At 41.4% G+C, this 26,491-nt stretch overlaps 1 long non-coding RNA gene across 2 annotated transcripts in view; it reads left to right on the top strand.

The window, feature by feature from the left end:
* Positions 1-22,008, top strand: part of LOC311527750 — a 34,789-nt gene extending 12,781 nt beyond the window's left edge. Inside the window, exons 1-3 of one of the 2 annotated variants that reach the window (XR_014713440.1) lie at positions 4,714-4,749; positions 20,478-20,632; positions 21,599-22,008. This is a non-coding gene — a long non-coding RNA (uncharacterized lncRNA). Of the gene's footprint in view, positions 1-4,713; positions 4,750-20,477; positions 20,633-21,598 lie in introns of those variants that run through there. The other variant, XR_014713439.1, reaches the window with a different exon arrangement.
* The last annotated feature ends 4,483 nt before the right edge of the window (positions 22,009-26,491 follow it).

A 26,491-nucleotide genomic window follows, 5' to 3' on the forward strand; every position in this document is an offset into this window, starting at 1 on the left:
ATTTAACAGGTAATGATCTAGCGATCTCTCTCCTACCATCCATCTCCACCTTCTGACAAACAGAGGCTAGGGACACCATTCCTTACCCATCCTGGCTAATAGCCATTAATGGACTTAACCTCCATGAATTTATCCAGTTCTCTTTTAAACCCTGTTATAGTCCTAGCCTTCACAACCTCCTCAGGCAAGGAGTTCCACAGGTTGACTGTGCGCTGAGTGAAGAACTTCCTTTTAATCCTGCTACTCATTAATTTCATTTGGTGGCCCATAGTTCTTATATTATGGGAACAAGTAAATAACTTTTCCTTGTTCACTTTCTCCACACCACTCATGATTTTATATACTTCTATCATGTCCCCCCTTAGTCTCCTCTTTTCCAATCTGAAAAATCCTAGCCTCTTTAATCTCTCCTCATATGGGACCTGTTCCAAACCCCTAATCATTTTAGTTGCCCTTTTCTGAACCTTTTCTAATGCCAGTATATCTTTTTTGAGATGAGGGGAACGCATCTGTACGCAGTACTCAAGATGTGGGCATACCATGGATTGATATAAGGGCAATAAGATATTCTCCATCTTATTCTCTATCCCTTTTTTTTAATGATTCCTAACATCCCGTTTGCTTTTTTGACTGCCGCTGCACACTGCGTGTACGTCTTCAGAGAACTATGCACAATGACTCCAAGATCTTTCTCCTGATTAGCTGTAGCTAAATTAGCCCCTATCAAATTGAATGTATAGTTGGGGTTATTTTTTCCAATGTGCATTATTTTATATTTATCCACATTAAATTTCATTTGCCATTTTGTTGCTTCTTTTTGAAGTTCTTCACAGTCTGCTTTTGTCTTAATTATCTTGAGCAGTTTAGTATCGTCTGGAAACGTTGCCACCTCACTGTTTACCCCTTTCTCCAGATCATTTATGAATAAGTTGAATAGGATTGGTCCTAGGATTGACCCTTGGGGAACACCACTAGTTACCCCTCTCCATTCTGAAAATTTACCATTTATTCCTACCTTTGTTCCCTGTCTTTTAACCAGTTCTCAGTCCATGAAAGGATCTTCCCTCTTATCCCATGACAACTTAAATAGGTTACATGTTGGTAGAATTAAAATAGATTACATGTTGGCAGAGTTGTTATAGTAACAGATGTACCATATATTGTGACTATTTAAACTTCTATAGCACAATAAAAGAGGTTAGAACTCGAACATGGAAGAAACATTACCCCAGTGGATAGGAACTTGCTAAGAACAGCACTGTCAACAACCACTCAAAGAAGGACCTTTATTTTTTTTTAACTTGAGTTATTTTGATTGTTTTCTAGCACTTAGCTCTAAGCTTGTCACATTATTTAAAACATAACACTCAAGGCACTACTTAAACATTACAATATAATAGCAAAACAAATCCACCTCACAACCCCAGTTGCAAGCCCACTGAGATCCTTTAGCCCTGAGTCTGTCCATCTATCTCTGCCCCAAATGCTCTTGAAAAGATGAGCTTTGCATAGTGCCGGGAAGGCTAATGAATCCGAGCCCTGAAGGATTAACCAAAGCAATTGGAAATGAACAGCAACAAAATGAGCCAGACCTTCAGTGGGTATAAATCAGCACAGCTCCATTTAACTCAATGCCAGTTTACACCAATAGAAAATCTGGCCATTTGAGTATCTGTTGTGACCTAACATTGTATTTGCAACAACAAAAAAAGTGTCACATTAGCAATTGCTGCCATCTTGATATTACTTGATCCCATTCTTCCCAGCTACAGCCCCATCCTCCCCTTGCACATGCACTTACCTTTATGCATGTGAGTAGTCCCACTGTTTTTTAAGACTTTATCCTTTAAAGATGGAAATGCTTATTTGGTAGCTGCAATAAGCAGCATTTGTTCAAATGTAAAACAAAATTAGGGAAGTGATATGGAAAGAGCCATATTTATTTATTTTATTTTAAGCTAGCCCTATGCTCCAGTAGCTGTACAATGTGCTGCCAGGGGATGGATACCAGTTTAGTTTTTGAGTTTAGATTGGTCCTGATCTCCCAAGCCAGAAGATAGAGAGGAAAAGTTGTCCTCAATTGTGCCCTCTGGGGGAAGACGTAACAAAGTGGGGACGTATGGGGACGGGAAGGGATCTCAGGGAATTTTCCTGATTGGAAACAAACAAACTCGAACATTGTTAAAGAAAACGTTTCCCTCTTTATATTACTTGGCTTGCACAAGTATGTTCAGAACTGGCACAGTAACATGAAGGGGACATTGTTGCTCTAGCAATGACAGATCTGAGTGATGAGCCTGACCAAAGTATACATGGCATGAAAGAAGTTGCATCCTTCATTACACATTTTATTTTCATTCCACAGAGTCTGATCCTGATGTTTTTCTCTTTCCATAAAATGTAGGAGCTTATTTAGCTGATCACAACTGGTATGAGGTCAAGGGATCTTAGGGGGCTGATTAGCATGGGGAATCTACCTTTGTTTTAACCAGAATAACTCTAGTAATTAAACAACTGTCCTGGCGACAGTGTATAATTTCCTCACTGTGTTCTCAGGCACACACTGTGTTCTTTTTTTCTTTGTGTCCATCTTAGCTTTAGAGTGACAGCCTTGCCTGAGATGTAAATTAGATGCAAAGGAAGCACAGCATAATTTCTAAATCCCTGACTGGCAAGAAGAGCGAGGATGCAATGGGTAAGAAGTTTTGAGGGCCATGACATTGAGAGTCTTCAGGGGCCTCTGTCAGTTCTTTGCAGTGTTAGCTGATAAGTCTGCAAATCTGGCCATTTTAGACTTTAGTCTGGACTCTGGTCCAAATGTTGATGTTACAGAATAAGAGCAATAGACAGAAGTCTCTCTGCTTGATGCATGGGGAAACTCAGTAATGTAATCTCTGATTTTATTCTACTCTGTCTAGGCCCTTATATTGCATCCATTAGTGTCCTGTCTGAAAACATAAAGAGAATGTGAGAGATTTTCACAGGTCATGGGTGAACAAAGTGACTCTTGAGAACCTCTGCACTGCTCCAAACACATGGTATAGTTAGAACTAGTCTGCATGATGCTGGAAACACACAAATGTTTGGCCCTCTTAGTAGCAGATATATGGCAATGTAAGAGCTGAGGGTGCAATCACTAGCTTCCTCTATCCTCTTGTTGCCATAAATGAATATGATGTTTTTAACAGCGTCTCACTGTGGCAATGCCAGAATACAAGAGAGATAGGAACAGGGGATGGTAGGCTGGTTTCCCTCTCACCCATAAGAGGTTTCTTCATTGATGCTGGGTCTCAGAAACCTTGGACCTGGCATGATTTTTTTTTCCAGCGAGGTGGAAAGATGTTCTGTTAAGATGCTGGGGGGGGGGGGGGGGGGGCAATTCAAGTCAGAACAAGTATTGCTTCTCACAAAGCTTTCAAAAATATTTATTTATTTATTTTTATTTTCCCCTTCCTTCCTTCCTTTTATTTTCCCCTTCCTTCTCATAACCTCCATTGTTTTTTACAGCAGTGGAATTGTTTTGGACACTTCTATTACTGACCACACTAGTCCTTGCAGCTGTCCCAAGGCAATCTGTGCTTAAGTGTTAATGCTCCCCCCACCCCCCGACACACACCCCCATAGTCAACCCAAATCCTTCAGGATGTCCTTCTCTTGATAATGCCAGCAATAATATGATCATTTCAGGCGGAAGAAGAAAAATGTCAGGATACCAGTTAGAGCATCTAAATGCTGCCTCATGCTGCCTTTACAGTGTTCTCATACATCCTGGCAGCCATTTTACAAATGCCAAAGGGTACTTAGTGCTGGATACAGAGACAGGAAGGAGAGATGAGAAAGAAGTGCTTACCTGTTCTTTCTTACCAAGAGGAACCTGCATCTCTAATGAGATACAATGCCAGGCTTATTACAACTGATCAGTCAGTCAGTGCTGAAGGAGAAAAGGCTGTATGTGGGAAGGCAAGGGGAAACAAAGCCTGGGAGAGATTAAAGAATGAGGACTCAGATTCACAGAGTGTTCTGGTCAAATTTTCTTTGGAAATACTTCATTTCAGCACCACATAAGAGAAGAAGATCACCTGAAACTTTCCTGATCAACACTGCAGGAAGAGACTACTTCATTGTACAAAGAAGTTGCTATAGATGACAGTCATAGATTCATAGATTGTAAGGTCAGAAGGGACCATTATGATCATCTAGTCTGACCTCCTGCACAATGAGCTAGTCCTTTCAGATTTCAATTCAATAAGATATAATGGCCATGTATGTTTTATTGTGGACTGAACTAATCCTTACTGAAACTCCACTAAGTCAGTGGAGTTACACCCAGGGTTGAGTTAGCAGATTTTGCTTCAGTGCAACAAAACACTGTACCTGCTTCATTATCTAAAACTAATTAGCTAGGGCTACCTGCCTCCTGGTGTAGTATAGCGTAAAATAAGGCAGCACATCTGCTTGCCCTACGGCCATATCCTGGGTTTTTGACAACATTATGTTGCAGCAATAATTCTTGCACTGGAATGCAATGACAATGCAATAAAGTTTGCATTTTAAAAAGCATTTAAAGCTCACCATTTAGGGACACCCCCGACAGGTAACAGGGTATCCTCTATGTATTACTGACAACATTTCTCTCAAGCTCATTCCATCTTTAGACAGGTGTTTCTGGGTTTCCAGTTGTCCTGGTCCAGACTGATATTTTCTCCTGATCCAACCAAACAAGCAAAGCAGCCAACAGACACAGCTCTGGTAAGAATTTCTTCCCTTCCACAATATCATTGGCCTCTTCTCCACAATCCATGTCTCCGCCACAAATAGCTGGCTAAAACAGCTGCACTTGTTTCAGGGGTGAAGGAATTAATTTTGAAGGGTTTTTTCTTTCTTACATTTGATCCATCAGATCAAGAAAGTTCAGACAAAACCTTTGTCATAAAAAAAATGTATTTTGAAAGTCTCTTACATTCGATTCTTAAGATGGGAAAAGATTCCAGAAACTTTTTGGGGAGTGAATAGATATTGAAATGTTTCCCAGTCTCATATTTGTTTCCTAAAACCGTGCCAGCCTGAAGTGTGAGCCAGCATGGCCCTAAAGCTTCAGTCAGCTTTACAGTAGGGTACAGAGCATTCTGATCTGCAGTTTTGAGATTCTCAGTATAGTGGCCACAACCCTTTCAGAGGTAGCCATCTTCTCAACCAGACCCTATCAGGGTAAGACCAGTTTATACTTCATACTGACTTGCTCCATATTTGACCAGGACATTCAGGAGCTAAAACTTTGAGGTCAAAGTCATTTATTCCACCCCATCAGGTCTCCAGGTAGGTAAACAAGACAAGGAACCTGTCCTGTTCCTGTCACTAAACGTGAGTTCTAAGGAAAGCCACGCTAAGGTAAAACATGTTTCTTCTTATAGTCCCTCACCACGGAGGTAAGTCCTCTTCCTATAGAAGAAGTTTACCTAGCTGCCTTCTTCTCATGAGGCTAAGGAGGATTATTCTGCACTCAAGGCAGTGACACAAAGATGCTTCTTCTTATTTAATTGGGCAAGAACTGTAGAACTCTATTTACGTTCCTTAAATGCCAGAAACTTATTGGGAATGCTCATCAGGGGAATGTTACAATACTAGGCCTGAGCTTTCCAGACACCAGGAAGACCCACAGCACAGCCAATTGCTTGAATTTATGGGAATGAGGCTGTCCTTTCTACAGTTTGTGTAGCAATATCTATTTGTCATTTAAAATGGGAACCTTCCTTTTGTAGCCTTGTTTGGCTCTGATACTGGAGAGAGGCAATTTGATATTCCTTTGATTTGTGGAGAGCACATAAATGTTATAATAATACATAGCACTTCACGTATTCAAAGCACCTTGCAAAGTTTATGTACTAGGCACTATCATAGTGGTACTTCAGCTTTCTGTAGCTCCTGCATTCAGCCAGAGTTCTCAGAACACAGTGGCTGCTAAGTAAATCTGATGGCAACTTGCAATATTTATCCAATGTGTTTATTTCCCCACTAATACTACAATGCTACACAGAGGCTATTAGGCTAAACTGGTGGCAACAGGCATCCTACTAGAAAGAAAAATTGTACTTAATTTCTGGGAGTTAAAAATGAGAGATCTGGAAGACTTGCCTCTCTCCTCCAAGTTGGATGGATTTTTCTAGTAATCAAGAGCTGTATTGATTTGTAATATTTGTTTTATCATTTATAAAAATTGTGGTGCTTCCAGGTTTCTACAGTTCTCCTTCATGTCTTGTTGTACTGTTCTCCAAGATCAAAGGAGTTTCCTTTTCACTTGGTATTAACTGAAGATGCTCAAAGGGGAAAGGAAAGGCCTGTGATGTCAGAGAACCTTATTACTTCCCAACAATTCTATGCCTTTTTACTACTCCCTCTGATTAGTTGATGCAGCAGCATGCTTCCCAAAACCCCATTATTCCAGGCTAGTGCTTTGTAATGCCAGAAACCGAATTACCAAATAACTTTTTTCTTTCAGGACACTGAAATGCTCACTAATTTGTTCAAAAAATCAAGCCAAGCAGTGACATTCTGTAGACAAATCAATGGGATTTTTAGTGTTTATTTCAACAAGAATCTGGACTTCTGCAAGTTGATCCTCTCATCAGTCACAAAAAATAAACACCAGCTCCTCCCCCATCTCACAAAAATGTCTCCTTACCCGATATATTCATACCCAAAGTTATCTCCTTAAACCTCACCTGAATGCTAGGTTGAGAAAGCTTTCATTTAAAAGAAGTCTCTTGATTTTTAAATTCTACAGAGCGCATAGATTCTTAATGCACAGAAGCAATACAACAATGTTACAGCTGCAATTAACTGTCCATCTAATGAACCAGCCCCTCTATTCTAGCTTGAAGTCCCACTGAAGTCAATAGAACTAGGTTTATTTGCATCAGGTGAGGGTCTGGAATGTTTTACAGTGGTCATGTAGTTTGCAGCAAGGTAGACCTGGATTCTGAAGCACACTGGTGTGGCTGACTGGAAGTTCCCCTGCTCCTAGACACCAACATTTTACCCACAACTTCATTCACCAATTGACTTCACTCTCCCTTTCACTTGGCCCTCCCAGTGAAACTCATCCACTCCTGGTCTCGGAACCTAAGTCCCCTCAGCAACTTCCAACCCAAACCCCACCTGCTCATACTCATCCCTCCCCTTCCCACACCTATCTAATTAAGGACAGCCTCCTCCTCCACTTAATCACTCCACAGCTCAGAACCCTCTCCTACCCAACACTCTCTCAAGCTCAGAAAAATCGTTCCCAGACTCAGAAACCTTGTCCTTTGTGCCTGACAGCCACCACCTGCAGCTCAGAAATACCCTGTTACTGTGCTGAGTCTGGAAAAGCAAGAGTACAAGTTGTAGTGACCGTGTGTAGACTCTGTACAGGACTCTATACTCTTCTTGTGGAGCTAGCCCCATCGAAACCTGCGTTCCCTGCTCTAGACTTCTTTCCTCTAAAGCTTGCAGTCTATATGCTACAAGTTGGAAATCACCCACTGGCAGATAAGTGTACTGCAAGCTCCACTGTATCAGCCACATTATGCTGCTGTGATCTTAGTGATGGTGTTTAGCCTCGTTAGCTCCTTTTCACCAGTCCTCCCTGTTTGGGTGACCATCTTTAGGTTTCAGAGTCAACAACACATTGAACTAAAGAGTCAGTTCACATCTTTCAGAATCATTGTTCTGCAAACTCATGAAGACAGCATGACATGAGTTTGCACTCATTTCACATTTTCAATATCATCTTTGTAACCATAAGCATTAGAAACTTTTTTTAAAAAAGGATTCTTTAGATGTTCAAATACAATTATGTTGCAAGGGGTGGAGATGGGCATGAGATACCCAGGGCCCTGCAGTTGATTTGTAATTGCAAGCTCTTTTTGGATCAAAATATACGAGGAGAAAAAGATAAGGAATCTAAGTCTCTCCTGCACCCCATCTCTACTAGCTCAAGGCAGCAAGACTTATTATATTTAACCTATATTACTTTCAACTTTGTTTAAAAAAATGACAGTCTTTTATTGTCTATTATTATTTTACCAAGAATGGCCTGATGTCTATATAATAATGCAATTTCCTAACATTCAAACAGCAAATAAATAAACTATGAGGCCTCTGATTCTTTAGGGTTTTTTCCCTAGGATGTCAGTCTCATTTTCTGTCACTGATTGCAGGAAAAATGCCAGATGCCCAGCAAGTAAATACAGTTGCTCAGGCTGTGCTTGTTAATTACAATCAGTACTGAAGAATTTGGTGGAGACGATGATTTCTTCAACAGAAGAGAGAGAGAAAAATTAATCAAAAGGGTTAGACGAAGGATGTGCAGAGAAGGAGGGGGGAATTTTAGCACTGAAAAACTGGCAAAGAATGTTCTTCTGAAGCACTGAAGGACAAGTATTAAAGGATAATTTTCTGAAAGCCTGGCTCCCGAATACCAAAGTTCATATATAGAAGATAGTGCTAAAGTGTAACTATCACTTCTACCTAAATCTTCAAGGTATTGCATGCATAGGATTTAGCTGCAAAACTCCTGTGCTTAAATCCCATGCAATTTTGAAAATGTAGAGGATAATCTAATATTTAAATAGCTCAGTGCCACTGCAAAAGTATCTGGAGAGAGTTCTCGTTGGAGGTGGTGGTGATCCTAATGGGGGCCACGTGCTCCAGGGATGTGCCTTTCTCTTTTGCATCCATGCTTTCCCCCAAGGTTTCAGACATTGCAGGATCTGGCCCATATGGTCCTTGTTATTGAATAGCTGAATAATTACAGAATCATAGAATTGGAAGGGACCTCAAGAGGTCATCTAGTCCAGTACCCTGCACTTGTGGCAGGACTAAGTATTATCTGGACCATTCCTGACAGGTGTTTGTCTAACCTGCTCTTAAAAATCTCCAATGATGAGACTCCACAACCTCCCTAGGCAATTTAGTCCAGTGCTTAACCACCCTGACAGTTAGGAAGTTTTTCCTAATGTCCAACCTAAACCGCCCTTGCTACAATTTAAGCCCATTGCTTCTTGTCCTATCCTCAGAGGTTAAGAAGGACAAATTTTCTCCCTCCTCCTTGTAACAATCTTTTACATACTGAAAACTGTTATCATGTCCCCTCTGTCTTCTCTTTTCCAACTAAACAAACCCAATTTTTTCAATCTTCCCCCATCAGTCATGTTTTCTAGACCTTTAATCATTTTTGTCGCTCTTCTCTGGACTCTCTACAATTTGTCCACATCTTTCCTGAAACACGGTGCCCAGAACTGGACACAATACTCCAGTTGAGGCCTAAGCAGTGCGGAGTAGAGCAGAAGAATTACTTCTTATGTCTTGCTTACAAAACTCCTGCTAATACATCCCAGAATGATGTTTGCTTTTTTTGCAACAGAATTACAATGTTGATTCATATTTAGCTTGTGGTCCACTAAGACCCCCAGATACCTTTCCACAGTACTCCTTCCTAGGCAGTCCATTTCCCATTTTGTATGTATGCATTTGATTGTTCCTTCCTAAATGGAGTACTTTGCATTTATCCTTACTGAATTTCATCCTATTTACTTCAGACCATTTCTAAAGTTTGTGCAAATCATTTTGAATTTTAATCCTGTCCTCCAAAGCACTTGCAACCGCTCCCATCTTGGTATCATCTGCAAACTTTATAAGTGTACTCTGTACTTTATGCCATTATCTAAATCATTGATGAAGATAGTGAATAGAACCAGAACCAGCACTGATCCCTGTGGGACCCCACTCATTATGCCCTTCCAGCATGACTGAACCACAGATAACTATTCTCTGGGAACAGTTTTCCAACCAGTTTTGCAACCACCTTATAGTAGCTCCATCTAGGTTGCATTTCCCTAGTTTGTTTGTGAGAAGGTCATGTGAGCCAGTATCAAAAGCTTTACTGAAGTCAAGATATACCACATCTACTGCTTACTCACATCCATAAGGCTTGTTACCCTGTCAAAGGAAGCTATCAGATTGGTTTGACATGATTTGTTCTTCACAAATCCATGCTGACTGTTACTTCTCACCTTATTATCTTCTAGATATTTGCAAATTGATTGTTTAATTATTTGCTCCATTATCTTTCTGGGTACAGAAGTTAAGCTAACTGGTCTGTAATTCCCTGGGTAGTCCTTATTTCCCTATAGATTGGCACTATATTTGCCCTTTTCCAGTCTTCTGGAATCTCTCCCATCTTCCATGACTTTTCAACAATAATCACTAATGGCTCAGATATCTCCTCAGTCAGCTTCTTGAGTATTCTAGGTTGCATTTCATCAGGCCCTGGTGACTTGAAGATATATAATTTATCCAAGTAATTTTTAATTTGTTCTTTCCTTATTTTAGCCTTTTCTGATCCTACCTCATTTTCACTGGCGTTCACTACTTTAGACAACCAATCACCACCAAACTTCCTGGTGAAAACCAAAACAAAGAAGTCATTAAGCACCTCTGCCATTTCCACATTTTCTGTTGTTATTCCAGCACCCCCACTGAGTAATAGGCCTATGCTGTCCTTGGTCTTCCTCTTGCTTCTAATGTATTTTTAGAATGTTTTCTTGTTCCCCATTATGTCTCTAGATAGTTTGATTGTGCCTTGGCCTTTCTAATTTTGTCCCTACATACTTGTGTTATGTGTTTATATTTATCCTTTGTAATTTGACCTAGTTTCCACTTTTTATAGGACTCTTTTTAGAGTTTTAGATCATTGAAGATCTCCTGGTTAAGCCAGTGTGGTGTCTCGCCATACTTCCTATCTTTCCTATCTTTTGCTCTTGTGCCCTTAGTAGTGTCTCTTTTTACTAGATTTGCCCGTTACTCTGGGGTACGCTCATTTATTAGGATTACTTTTCTGGGGTGGGGGGAGTTCTGTAATTCTATCAATGTACTGCTTGTGTCACTTGTGGTGTTATATGGAGCTCTACTTCTCCCTTCTGCAAGTTCCCTCCCAATGGAGCTCTCCTGCTGGACCTAGGTTCCCTAGGGCTGGGTTCTTCCAGCCCCAGAATCAGACGAACAAAGTCACATTAACAGAGTGTGTCTGAGAGGACCGGGTTCATCAGCACTCCCAAGCTGACCCCTTACATGTCCCTGGACTCAGCAAGCTGGGTCAAACACCACCTCCAAGCCGTCACCCTCATATGCCATGAGCACTGCACCGGAATAGAGTACACCAGAGCAGGCTGGGTCAAGCAGCACTTTCAATCTCCCTCAAAGTTTGGAGCTTCTGCAGCTCAATTTGTGAATAGGGATGAGTTAATAGTCCCTTAATGGCAGTGAGGCCCATTCCTAGTGAAATGGGGTAAACCTCCTTGTAGAGCTCAGGATAGGCTTTCAAATGTTGTACAGTCCATAGAGGCACAGTAAACTTAATATCACAACTAACAATAGTGGTTACATTACAGAAACAGCAATTAACATAAGGCACCATGGGTTGAATCCAATGTCCATTAATCAATACAATATTACAGCTCATTCTTACACACACACACACACACACACACACGTAATATATATATTACCAGCATAGACAATAATAGACCCCTCTTCCTGGATAACATCAAAGGGACAGTGAGACTTATTCCCAGGTTGTGGGAAGACGCATTCATCATGTTCCTCCAATGCTTGGTCTTCACAGATATAGCCCAAAGCTTCTTTTCTCCTTCACCCTTTTACACTTACTGTGTTCCACACATTATCTTTCTGCCAGGCCCAAGTACATTACTGAGCTATCATTAATCTGTAATCCCAATGGGACTAGTGGGTGGATTACTCTAATTTCTTTGCCTGCTATAGTTATCAGAAGTAACTGCAAGCTTTGCTGCTGTTGATTTTACGAAGGGTTAACTAGTCTCCAGCAGGGCTGGAGGTCTAATTCTTCCTCCGTTACATGGGGCCGAATCAAGTTGATTACCTCCATGGGGATTTGTCCTGCTATGGCTTGCTAAATCATTACCATGATTACGTTCTGGGTGAGAGCCTGAGCTTGCTCATACGCTGCGGTCAATGAGACATAATTCTGGAGGGACTGTACACCAGACATCATTAACTCTTCATCTTTTAATATGAGTCTTTCCCACACAGGAAATACCTTATTAACTGCTGTTCCTCACTTAACTGTTTCAAAGATGCTGTTAAAGGGGTTCCCGTCTTTCCTTTTGGTGGCATATGATAGTTTAGTAGCCAGAACTTTTCTGTTTATGGCATTAACTAAAGAGATTCCTGTTTCTACAGGTGTAATCCAATCACTTAATTCCCTTTTTACTCTATTTACATGGTCAGCCCCTTGCCACATTCTTACCCATTCATCCCAACTGTTATGGCTAGTTCCAATCAAGGGAGTGCATATACAAGTGCAATGTGAGAGATATTCATGCCTTCTAAGTGGACTTGAAATTGTATCAACAAGAACATTTGGTTCTTCAACCTGGTTCAAAACATGGGGTCCTGAAATTGCGGCACTTAAATGTTAGAGGGGATTGAGTTTGTGATCGGGAGGGTCAAAATTTAAAACTGTTTTTTGTTGTTGGCCCAATTCCATTCTGTACAATCCAGACTCATGGAATCCTCCAAAATGGCAATGTGCCCATAGAACTTAAACCAAATTGTTGGCATGAGCTTATCACAATGTGTGCCCTTTAATGGAACTACCCAGTCTAGAGGACCTTGTTGAATCAGGTCATGTCCAGCTAAAGTCCAGTTCAGCGGTTCCCAGTTTATGAGGAACCATGTGATATTCTTGCCTGCTGGGGTGATCAGAGACAGCTGCAGTTCATCTTCAGAAACGGAGGTGTCTGGGTTCCGAAGACAATGATGACACGTAGGGGCATGGTTGCTCCCCAAACAGCGGAGGAAACCAGGACTATCCTGCATCTTCCGCCACCTGGGGGGGCTCTAACTGGTTGCGTTTGATGGTGTACGTCCCTTTTGAGACCACAATGGCTTACAGAAGAATGGGACGGAGTCTGGTGTGGTCTTAGTTTCATAACAAAACTTGAATGACTCCCCGGTGGCACTCTGCGTGCAATTGGCAGTGCTTTCCCAGGGGCAACCTGAGAAGTTGCCAACAGCATAGAACCAGTAGCAATGCTGCAGGGCTGCGGGTTGCTCCCATTCCCATAGAATCCATGCGTCTGGCACAGCAATTTTACTTCCTGGACCCAGCTGGCAATCACTTCCAGAGGTTCAGAGGGATCACAGGTTCAGCATAGTGCCTGGACAGCATCAGACTCCAGGCACTTATGAACAGCAGGGTGCTGGTGCAATGGTGGTCATGGCTTGTGTTTGGGACCTGTCGGAGTCCCACACTCCCCCTGTATATACTGGGAGAATCTGGGACCAATATTGCAGGGTGAACATGAAGCCATGACCTACGTGAGAGTGGCCATAATAAAGTCGAGGACTTCTCTGGCCTTTTCCTGCCTCAACATTGGGGTAGGCACTGACAAGACCACCTGACATGTATTTTCCAACTGCCCCAAGCCGTTCCTTCTTGCTAGCCAAGAAGGGTGGCTGGCAGGATGGAGAAGACCGTTATTATAATCTTTGTTCATCAGGTGGTTTACCCTTCCACTCTTTGAGCTGTGAGGAATGAAACCATTTCCGCCAGGGTTTCCCATTTTTTCCATTCAGGATTTCTACCTGATAAACACTGGGGCTGGCCCGATTCACGCTAAAGCAGGGGTCGCCCCCCGGTACGTGCCAAAGAGTGCTCCTTCACTGAAAACTTTCTGTAAATTACTGGTTGGCCTAATTCCCATGTTAAAGGAGGTTTTCCCCAGCCTAGTTTTTTGTCCATGTTTTGCTGCACTATGTCTAGCTGTACTGCCACTTGCTTGTGTAGAGCAGCTATCGTCTCTACTAAGGTTTGTACCCATTCATCTGTTACCACCCTCCTTTCCCAGGCACTAGGCAGTTTCACTCCCAACCACCAACTTTCAGGCATGCGCATTTGCCTTCCAGTCATAACTTCAGAGGGAGTTTACCCATGTATTGTCTTAGAGCCTCTTTGAGCCATTAAGATGATTGGTAGTTTTTCATCCCAATCCGTCCCTGAGCTATTTACTTGTTTTCAAAGCTTCCTTTAGTGTGCGATTGGTTCGTTCAAATTGAAGGGTACTTATGTCCAAGGTATCTATTCCTTTGCCTAAAGTTTTGCCCTGGGTAGTTAGTGCCTCTATTTGTTCTATTTGATCTGTGTCTCTAGTGTAGTTACTTGTAGCAGCAGATTTGGCTAAGGCATCAGCTCTGTTGTTTCAGTGTGCTTCTTCTGAGTGATTTTTCCGATGCCCCTTACTCTCCTGCTGGTAATGGGGTGGGGGGAGGTATTTTTTCATGCTTTGTGTGTATAAAAAGATCGTCTACACTTTCCACAGTATGCATCTGATGAAGTGAGCTGTAGCTCACGAAGCTTATGCTCAAATAAATTGGTTAGTCTCTAAGGTGCCACAAGTCCTCCTTTTCTTTTTGCGAATACAGACTAACACGGCTGTTACTCTGAAACCTGTTTATCAGTAGGTCTCCCTCTGGAGATCCACTGAGGGCTTAGAATGTTTACTGATGCTCCAGTGTCCACTAGCAATTGGGCTAATATCTCTGGGTTCCCCATTGTAGCCCTCACAGTGGGTCTCCCCCATACGTTGCACTGAAGTCTTGTGATCAGCTGGGGAGGCCCATGGGGAACCAGGCACCCCTACTGATTGGCCAATTCCATTGAGAGCCTCCACTCAGAAGAGGGGGCAGGGATCTGGTTTTGATAGAGAGTGGGTGTGGGTGACACACTCCGTACCAGGGCAGTGGACTGAGGGGGGGCTCCATGCATTAACTCGGTTCTCTGCATGACCTGAGACAAAGCATTCATCAGAATGCTGAGGGGCTGACTATCATATTTTCCCATATCCTCCCCTAACTTCACCAGCTCCATCCAAATCACATTCCTAAGGGTCTCCTTGGGTCGGCACTGCCCAGGGTTGTGGGAGATAGGGGATTATAATTGGGAGGGAGACTGGCAGAGTGAGGACCATTATTCAGAAATGTGATAACCTGTACTGGCTTTGAGGTAGTCTTTTTGATGATTTGTGTTTTTAAGACGCCAGTCTCTCACAGCAAATCCTTGCCTGTTTGATTTTTGCCACTAGTTCATTCCGGGGTAGGTGTTCTACAGCCACAGCCCGCATAGTTATTTTTGTCTGAGAATTTAGTCCTGCATAAGGGCTCTGTACTAATTCGGGTCCCTGATAATGGGAAGTGATAATTCCATTCTCATCTGTCTGGGGTAATTAATCAGAGTGAGCTGCCAGCATCTTTTTTTGAATTAGGTAAACTTTGCAGGCCTCTCCTGGTTTCTGCTCTCCCATTATATATAGTTTCTTGAGGGAAGAAGCAGGCAGTAATGTTTTGAAAGCAGTTCTCATCCATTCCTGGGGTTCAGCGGCAGTCCGCTCCCAAGAACCTATGCCTATGTCCAGAGCATCTGCATCACAAGGAGAGGCGCATAACTGAGCCAATTGGGTTAAATCCATGTCGTCAGCAGAGGGGCACCTGTGCCAAATGTGAGCCAGCCATGCCACGGCAGTGTCACGGTTCAGTGGCCCCAGTCTCTCGGCAATAGCCTTGGCCTGACTAGGAGACCATCTTACTATGCCCGTGACCAGCTCCATTGTAGGAAGGTTGGCTTCTGCAACTATAAATTTAACCTCCCTTGTGGAAACAGGGGTAACATTATGCATGTGTGGCCAATTGGGGTTGAATGGGTTTTGGGGTCAGCACCAGGGGATATCTCTATTTTCCCAGGGGGCGCCAAATCACAGTCCCCTCTCAACCTTACAGCCGCTACCACCCCCTTGTGGGTGCTAAATTGGGCACACAATTTACTAATCTCTGCCTCACACTTCTGATGGCCTGCTGCTGCCTTATTCTCGTCTACAAGGAAGCCAGTTGCTGCTCTTGCTTCTTCTAACAAAATTTTTGTGTGTTAATTTTTTCCTATACTGTTCTGCATCTCTGCTGGCCTTGTCTCTCTCCTCATGCATATTTCTAAGTACAATCACCATTTTACGCTTTTCTGCTATAAATTCACATCTGTCTGTCTCACATTTGTTTAAACGCTTTGTAACTGCTTTTTCTCCAGCTCCAGTTCTTGACTTCCCTTTACCATTTCAACCATGTCTGGACAGGCATAAAATAATGCCCATGCAGCAGCTGCATCCTTTGTGCCACCCCATGGCTTAAAGGTTGTACAGTATTGTCCAAAGCTCAGACTCGCTTCAATCAGGGGATTCTCATCCCTAAAGCACCCCCTTTCTCAGGGGCATTTCCCCTTCTTCGTTCCCCATCTCTCTAACATGTTGATTTTCTCCTGTCTCAAGCGAGCAGCCAAGGGTTTCTTGGTTTTTTTTTTTCCAGCCATCTCTACTTCCCTTATTTCACTAATAATCTCTACCAAAAGCCCTTTCACGCAGTCACAGTATTGCTCTAAAAACTTTACTTTTAAGGTACAACTCTTAACTCCTTATTGCACCGTCCTACAGTTATTCTAAGCACGATTCTCAACTTAAACATTCTAGGATGTTATCAAATATTCTATGAGAGAGGGACCTCACTAAAGGAACTTAGTCTGAAAAAGGAAGAGAGAGTTTGCTCAGGTCTGTGCCTCAGTTTCCCTACTCTGCAGCAACTACTCAACAAGTACTATGTGATTAGGATCATGTGCTGACCGCGTTCCTCCACCAATTTGTTACCAGGTTTGCCTATTACTTTGGAGTACGCTCATTTATTAGGGTTACTCTTCTGGACGGGAGGAGTTCTGTAATTCTATCAATGTACTGCTTGTGTCATTTGTGTTCTCATACGGAGCTCTACTTCTCCCTTCTGCAAGTTCCCTCCCAGTGGAGCTCTCCTGCCGGATCTAGGTTCCCCAGGGCTGCGCCCTTCCAGCCCCAGAATCAGACGAACACACACACACACAAGCCAAAAAACACTCATGGGGGGAGAGAGAGAAGCAACCAGCTTAACCATGAACGTTATTTATTGCCAGGTAATAACCATACAAGGGGAGCCAAACAAACAAAACAGTTATAATATTAAATCTAACTTAAATTTGATTATAAAAGAAAGGTTTAGAAAACTATAACTGATCACACAAGTCAGGATCAGAAGGCTATACCGAGCAAGAGAGCTGGGTTCTCACCACTCCGTGAAGCTTGAATTGATCGGGGTTCCCAGGTAGCTGAGGGTCCGGAGTGTTGGAGACAGGCAGAGTCCCCAGTATGATCAGTCAGGAGATGATGAAGTCCTAATGGAATTTATGCAGATTTTGGATCCAGGCATCAGAGCACTTACTTGTGCATGGGTAGGGGTTTATGTAGGGGAAGAACAACGGTTCAAGTGAGAAAACTAGATTTGTTTATGGGTAAACTGATGGCTTAAGGAAGTATACCAAAATAGTTTTGATCAGGCTAGACAATAGGAACTGATCATTCCTGGCTACTGACGGTGTTCCTTCGCGGGAGCTCACAATGCAATTAGGCATCTTCAGTATTTTGGATACCAATAAAGGATTTATTACTAGAATTGGTCTAATAACTATTGAGCTGTGTGTGTGCAGACGTGGGTTCATTAATATCTGGAGCAGAGATCCCCCATCATGCAGTGCTTCCCTGCTTTTCTGGTCTCAGAGTTCAGTGTGGTTCTTGCCTTGAAATCTCTGATCTCCATTCTGTATGCTAATTGAGGTGTCTCCCTGTCCCATCTTTGATGAAAATGAGGCTAGGGGAGTTTCCTTAATTCTGTCACCCTTGTCCGGGGGGGTTTAGACATGTCTTCCACTGCCTTTTCATCGCTTTTTGTAAGTCTTTCTTCTGATCAGCTTTGGTTCAAGCAGAGGCTGGGGGGATTTGGGGGAGGTCTTTTGTGAGTCAGACAGGCCGGATGCTGGGCCCTGGTTCTCCAAGAACACAGAGCTGATACATAACACTCTCTGAAAAATTGCTAACTGTCTTCTATTGTTTTTCCTCTTAGACTTGCTTCCCATGGGATCTTACCTACCAACTCCCTGAGTCTGCTAAAGTCTGCCTCTTGAAATCCATTGTCTTTATTTTGCTGCTCTCCCTCCTGCCATTCGTTAGAATAATGAATTCTATCATTTCATGATCACTTTCACTGAAGGTACCTTCCACTTTCAAATTCTCAACCAGTTCCTCCCTATTTGTCAAAATCAAATCTAGAAGAGCCTCTCTCCTGGTAGCTGTCTCCACCTTCTGAAATAAAAAATTGTCTCCAATACATTCCAATAACTTATTGAATAATCTGTGCCCTGCTGTGTTATTTTTCCAACAGATGTCTGGGTACTTGAAGTCCCCCATCACCACCAAGTCCTGTGCTTTGGATGATTTTGTTAGCTGTTTAATAAAAGTCTCATCCACCTCTTCTTCCTGGTTAGGTGATCTGTAGTAGACCCCTGCCAGGACATCACCCTTGTTTTTTACCCCTTTTATCTTTACCCAGAGACTTTCAACAAGTCTGTCTCCTATTTTCATCTCAATCAAAGTCCAAGTATATATATTTTTAATATATAAGGCAACACCTCCTTCCTATTTTCCTGCCTGTCCTTCCTGAGCAAGCTGTACCCTTCTATACCAATATGTTCGATTACACAGGTAAACTAAAGACAAAGTACTGTACACTTGAAAAGCTGTTCTATTTTTTCTTGAATAGAAAACTTTACTACGAGAAGTGTTACAACACTCAGTGCAAGGTTCTTCCAGGGGTTCATGGCATCTCATTAAGAACATTACTTTCATCACGAGACTGCCAGAAAGGTTGTTGCCATTTGACTTTGGACATGCTTAGCATTGCATATTTCAGGGGTCTGGATTTCAACCAGATTTTTACTGTACTGAGTGGTTTTATATATTACAGGTATTTCTATCTTCTTTCTAATTCCAGACGCACAATATAATGGTGGGAATAAAATGTCTACAAATAAAAGTCACAGAGAAAAACACTAAGATAAAATTCTACTAGATGTCGTTAATAAAACCTCCATATTAGGATGATGTGATCCTCCTCCTTATCTCCCTAATTGCATATTTTAGTCTCTATCTGTAACAGCTGGCAGTGTTCGTTTGAAAGTCTCATTCCGTTAGCAGAAGATGATCTGCCACTTCGCTGTTGAAGGTGGTTTGTTATCCCACCCATTCAGAAGGGAGGTATGAGTGAGAGGAAGAGAGAGCCTAGGCTATGGGTTGTATAGGTCTTGAAGAGGAGCCTGGGGTTGGATTGTGTGATGTTTTACTCTGACTTTTTTTGCTAAATAAAACCAGAGCCCAGGAAGCAGTACGTTTTGATTCACTACAGCTTGTGTAGACTGTGTTTCTAGTGGGGTGAGGAAGCCTCCTGTCCCTGACAAATACATCCAGGGTGGGTGCCTTATTAGGTTTTGTTAATTTGGGCCAAATTTTCAAAAGGATCATGTAACAGTGACAAGTTCCAGGAGCCTGCATAAGGTTAAAGAGGAATTCTGCTGAGTTCTGCTGGCAGCCCTGCTAGAAAAGTCCCTTTGGTTCTAATCCTGGATATAAATGTGTTGAGTGTCACTCTGGAGAGGAACCAGAGATATCCTGCTGAGATCAATTCTTGAAACAGCCACGTTCAGGAGCAAGATCTGGCAAGAAACAGGGCTTAAAATAAAGTAGAGTGCAGCTCCCTCCTTTGCAAAAGGAGGGCAGCTCCCACTTCTCTCGTGGGTTAGGGTTAGTAGAGTGCTGCTCTTCAAATCCTTGGCTGGTCTACGGGGAGCTCCCTCTCCTGTTTCACTCTACTTAAACCACCAGGAAGAAGTTGATTGGTTGTTATTTAAGGGCTTGTCTACATGAAAATTGAGTTCACAGCAAGCTGGGGTGTGAATCATGGACTAGTCCACATGGACCCTGATGATGTGTGTTAACAGTTCATTAATGCACTGTGCTCCTGATAGAACTCATACTAGAACTGGGTGAAAACTTTCAAATTTTGACTTTGGGAAAGGATTCAGTCTGCAGATACTACAGCTAATTAAAAACGGGAACTTTTTTCTAATGCAAATTGCGGAGATTTTTTAATGAAAATTGATGTTAGAATGTTCAAATTTTGACCCCCCAAATTTTTTATTGCCCAGCTCTCTAATATTTTCTTTCAGATGCAATGTGGGAACTTCTCCTCCCACTAATAGAGCTCACATCTGTATTGCATGGTTGGCTCAAACCCAAAGAGAGGACGCACCCATGGATGCAAATCAGGCAGTTAGAGTGAGCACTCAGATTTGAGGCCACAACGTACTTTGCAAGCACAAAAAATGAGGGTTTTTTCCCCCACATGCTGAAAGGGAGGTTGAGCTACAACCCTCTTGGAAATTTCCCCCTTAATTTGTCTGAGTTTTATTTAGAAAGTGCTTGGCTTCTGTCCATTCTCTATAGGCTTCTAGGTGACACTGATACATCTTGCCATACAGTTGAAGTTGATGGACTAAATCTTCAGCTGGCATAAATTGGCATCGCTCCACTAAAATCACTGGAGGTATGACACTAGATGAGGAGCCGGACCACTGGTGCTGGAATAGTGTGAAACTGGTGTAAGTATGATCAGAATTAGACCCCATGTTTTTTAGAAGTTGCTTTCTGTTATGAGACAAGCGAGGTCTATTACAGGGGCAGGTGGCTTTTCATTGCTTGGTTTGTTTAATTTGAAATAGTGGTATATTTGCTCGCTGTTTAAATTGCTATATTACATCACCAAATAACCTAGAAAATAATGTGCTACTTAAAAAATACTGCATTTAGTTAATGGATATACAAGCTGAACTGTGGGCCCTGAGGATCTTAAAATCTCTATCAAATGTCATCTTAATATTGGTGTCTGACTGCTAATTGCTTACTTAATATTAAAATATAACCTGGATTATGGATTTCAGTATTTAAACTGACAGAGCAGAAATGGAAATAATAATGGGGGTAGAGAAGCAGAAAAGATCAGATAGCTCATTATGGGTAGTCACCTTATGTTGATGGAGCAGCTGAATTTCATAATACATTCCCTTGCTGCACCACAAAACTATTTTAATTCCTCTTTACAACAATTATCTTAGTTTTGTTTCTAGTCACCATTAAATTTCTAGCCATGTAATATATATGATCTTAAGAATCAAGTTAAGAATTCCTATTTCCCTCTTTGATATGTCTCATGTTATTTATAAAAAACAATCAAGGGTATATTATTGCTTAGTTCCTGAGTATTCTGCTCCTTTTGATCAATGTAACTATAACAAAATTCTGCTGCCAATGTACTGTAGTAACTTTGGTCCTCAAAGGTATTTAGGCTCCTAACTTCCACTGAAATCAGTACATTTTAGTATTTTATACCATTTATAAATAGATGCCCATTATCACATTACTATTTGATATAATAATCCACACGCTACTAGCCTAAATCATGCAGCCCTGCCACTTACAGCATTTCTGTGGACCTTATTAGGAGGTTCATATGTGGAGAGCCATCAGGACTGATCTCTGACTCTCATATTTATCCTTCCTCTTTCTAGTGCAGAGACTGAGGGCCAAATCCAGCTTCTCCTGATGTCAATGGAAAAACTTCTGTTGACTTTAAATGGATCGGTAATGAGCTGGCGTATGTGCATCACTGGTCACAATGCTGGCAGGGACACCTGCTCTTGTGGGGCTGCTACTTACCCTCCAGCATAAGTGGGTGGGGAAAGGGCAGGGTCTTGGCTCCACCCCCCAACTCACCGGGTGGTATAGCAGAGTGTGGAGAGCTTTGCCAGGAAAATAGCTGGCACATCTTAATCACTTCCCGCCCCCCCAGCCTGGAGCAATCAGAGAAAGCCTGGACTGAACGGTGATTCTCAGTTTAATCCCTACTCTGCTTTACACAGGGCAGATTGCAAGGTGCTTGTCTAGCCCAGTGAGAGTTGGATCAAACTGTGAGACCCTAGCACCCCATACTAAGAACCTTTCCATGAGCATGTATCCATCATGGTTTCTTGCATGGAAGATGCAATCTGCAAGGTAAATCATTTTATCCTGATTCACAGCCAGAATCAATTTTTATTGCAAAAAGGGCAAAACTGCAGACCAGATGGTTTAAACTGGCAGATATATTCTCTGATTATGACCAGATCTACACTAACCTATATTGGTATTACTATTTTGCTCAGAGAGGGTGAAAATCCAAATGTAGTTATACCTGAGCAATGTAGTTATACCTACCTAAACCACTGTGTAGACAGCACTATGCCGACAGGAGGGCTTTCCCCATACACATAGCTACCACCTCTCGGTGCCTTAGTGAAGACACTCTCCCATTGGCGTAGGAATGTCTTCATTAAATCACTACAGCAGTGCAGCTGCACCATTATATGTGAAGACAAGCCCTCCGAACATAGTTTAAGAGCTGGAGTACGATCATAGCTGTTGGCAAACCAAGAGAGAAAAAAGGCTTTTTTTTTTTTATTAAGTTAAAGACATCATCTCAAAGAAAACAATGCAGAGGAAAGGCTTTAATAATGTCTCTTAATTCATTAAAAAGAAAATACGATGTCAGCTACTGCTAAACTGTGCTTTGGAAAGGATTTCAGAGAATGGGCTGCTATTGTTCTCATAAACTCTGTCAGTGTAAATTGTAGATCTTGTTTGCTGATAAAAGAAATGTGTCCCCATTGTATGTTATAAACAATGTGGGTTTTAAGCTTTGTATTCAGTTTCTCTTCTGGTGCTGTGTGAGGAAGAGAAAGCATGCTAGTTTGTCAGAAGTAGTTTGATTAACTATGACTTAAGATCTCCTTGAGTACATCAGAGATTGGCCAAAATGCTATCAAGGAATTAAAGTTAACATACTGTATCTACCCTTCTCCCTTCTTTTAGAATCTCGAAGGACATGGAGAAATAGAGCTTGTCAGAATCTAAGATACTGTATTCTGTTTTTATGAATTATTGATAAAAATTACATAATCGTGTGCAATAAAAATAATTAAATCTGAAGGTAGCTCTGTCAGGCTTAATGTTTAACAGCTTTGCAAGCTAACGTTGAAAGCATGTATGCAATTGAGAGCTCCACTGTACTTTTAAGGCCCAGCCTGGCATGAGGGAGTGCAGGGGGAAATGCACGCCACAAATTGGAGCACTGGGTGACATTGTGTCTAAATAAGCCGCAATATTTTTAAGAGCTCTGTGGGGTGCAGCCTATGTCCTTGTACTCAGGTGAAGGCAAGGACCATATTGTACCCCAAACAAGGTTGCAGAGCAGTGAAGATAGTCAAGTAAAGTCCTGCCTCCATTGCAGTCAATGGGAGTTTTATAATTATTTTCAACAAAGCTAGGATTTCACCCATATGTCTTCTCTTCCCCCACCTTCCCAACTTGTACACCCAAGTAAGGCTAGGAAAAATCTTGCCCTAAGACTGTACGTGCTAGTCTATAGCAAGTTGAAGGGAGAGATTTTCAAAAGCACAAAGGGCAGTTGTTCACCCAATTCCCCTTGACTTTCAGTAGCAGTTGGGCAGCTAATTCCCACTGTGGCCTTTGGACATCTCCCTTGAATAGTTTAAAGCATGTTTATTTAGTATGTTCCAATATGTTACTTCTCTCTAAATTTGATAAGGATGGCTGTAAGCCTTTGTAAGGAGATGCAAACCAGTAATTTCAAAATAGCCATGGGCAGTTTCAAAAGACTTCTCTCTCTGTTGTTTATTGAGCATCATTTCTTTCAAAAAATTAGATCCTCATAATCTCAATTTACTCTAACAGTAATAATCATATGCAGAGTGAAATTAGAAGAATTTTAACTGTAACCTGTTGTTATGTTAAGAATATTAATTGCAAACTTCTGTTGGGTAAAATTTTCAGACATGCCTAAATCCCAATATCAAAATATGAATATTCAAATAAACTTTGAATACTAAGAAAATCTTGGCATTTCTAACATGAAACATGCAATCCATTGTTTAGAGGCATATAAACTGGAAGCTCACATCCTTCCATAAAATATCATCTGACCTTGATGCATCTGTTACCATTGAAACTGATGGTATCAGTGCTGCTATGAACCACACAAAGCTTCTGTACTTGCAAACTTGTGTTTCAACAGCTACCACCATTTCCATATAGTTCAGCACATTTCTACTTGTGAATTTAATTGTCCTACATCACGAATGCCTGCAATTGCAGAGATAATGGTAATGAAATAAATGTTATCAAAGCACTTTCCAAGCTCCTAGTAAACTGATTTACATGCAGCAGCTATGGAGCAAACTGAAACAGTAATTGACCCCATTGACCTCTTCCAATTATTCAAGGTGGAGTAATCTCAGAGGGACTCATTCATCTCTGTACCATAGTCCTAGCTGACTGCAGAATAACTACAAGGAATTCAAGTTTAGACTTATAAAGATTTGTAACTGGTCAGTGGATATCATTGGGTTCAATAAAATCAACAGGTATATAATTAGTCTGAGCTACCAAACAGTAACCTAACTTAAAAATGCAAATAATGAAAATATTTACATACATAAATTATGAAGTTTTATAATATTAGGGATTCAGTCACAGCAAAGTGTGCTGATCTTGAAAGCTTGATGCCAGTTATGTGCTTCACTGAATTAAAATGAACTTGTATTATTAACTCAAATGATTTAGTCTGCAAGTCCAACATTTTGCCACCTCACACTTTCATTAGTAATGAACTTTTCAATTAAGAACTATCTTCCAAAACTTAGTACAGTTCCAAAATGGTTTTCCAGACTCTGATTTGGTCACATTAGCTTAAGTAGTACAGGATGATCTTGTACATGTCATTCTCTCATACTGCATTGTGGGTCCTTTCACTTTAAAGTGATTGTCTTGTTCAGGCCATTGACTGTGAAAAATAGAATCCAGATGAATGGCAAATTTGGAAGGAAACGTGAAGAATTAAGCCAGATGTCTATAAAGCATTGCACCTATGAAAACCAGTATTGAAAGCTGAATATTGAAGTGAATGTGTCATGAACTGTTCTGATGGGAGCAGAGAGAAATGGATAGGATGGAAAATATTTAAAGAAGTTGTGTGCTAACTTTGTCTTATTGTTTAAAGAGCTTTTCCACATAGAGTGGAGACCTTTTATTCTAAAATCCTTTTTAAGAAACTGAATTGATTAACTTGTAATTGTTTGACATATCATACTAGCTAGTTATTGACTTGGGAGAGGGCTTTGGGATTATAGCATAGGCCTCGGTCCTATTCCTGGTTCTGCCACAGACTTTTTATGTCATTTTGGGCAAGACACTTGAGGCCAAAATGACAAAGCTATTTAGGCACCTAAAGATTCAGATGGCGGCCTAGTAGCATTTAGGCAAGTAAGGTGCTAAACTTCTGTTGACTTTCAATCTGCATCTTTAGATGCCTAATACGTTTTGTAAACCTGGCCCTTAACCTCTCTGCATCCCAGTTTCCCCATTTGTTAAATGGGGATAATATCATTTTACTTAAGAGGAGTGATGTAAGGGTTAATGCCTCATTGATGAAGTGGTGGATACTACAGAGATGGGTACTGTAAAAATGCAATAAATGGATGAGCTTATGTAGGTATCAAATTTGATACAAAACAGAGTATCATATTATGATGAGGACATTAGTGACAATGTTGAAATACCCATTCTAGTTTCATAGAGTTTAAGACCAGAAGGAATCATTAGATCATCTAGTCTGAACTTGTGTATATCACACGGCATTAAATTTCACCAAGATACCCCTATATTAAGCCCACGGAGGAGCATATATTTTAGGATTAAAAGTGCTGGAAGTAATAAAAACCCCTGTGCTTTGTGTTTTTGACAGAATATACCTGTGCCTACTCTCAATTGTAATAATCTTTGTACGAAGTGTGCCTTGTGAGGTATCATTTGAAAACACATAATTTACTGGTCATTATTGTTCTGGTAAAATGTGCGACAACCTTGTATGTGAAGTTATAAGATTTCCCTGTATGATGTTATTAACACAAGTTCTAAACCACAGCCCTGCCCAAGCAGAAATTGGCAAACAGGTCTGTCCTAAACAAAGGAATGTGTGCTCTGCTTAATACAAATTTGAGCAGTAAACAGAGTCATCATGCAGGAAGGGGAGACAAAGCTCAAATACGTGAGAAAAAAGCAGCAGCACGGAACATCCTTTCACATAGACATTTTGCCCGCTGGTACCCACCTGGAAATGTTTTTCATCAGGGGGGCTGAAACTATAAAAAAGGAACAGGCAAACACCTCAAGACACCATCTTTCTCCCATGCCCATTGCATTCATGGCACCCGAAGTGACAAAGGAATCCTCCATCTGATTCTGGGAGAAGGAGTCCTGACCTAGGGTTTGGTCAGGAAGACTGCTGAAAACACATGGTGAGCAACTTTGCTTGAATCTGATATAGTTTATTAAGTTAGGCACCAGTA

This window comes from Lepidochelys olivacea (genome assembly GCF_965140295.1).
Source record: "Lepidochelys olivacea isolate rLepOli2 genome assembly, chromosome: 10".
NCBI lineage: Eukaryota > Metazoa > Chordata > Testudines > Cheloniidae > Lepidochelys > Lepidochelys olivacea.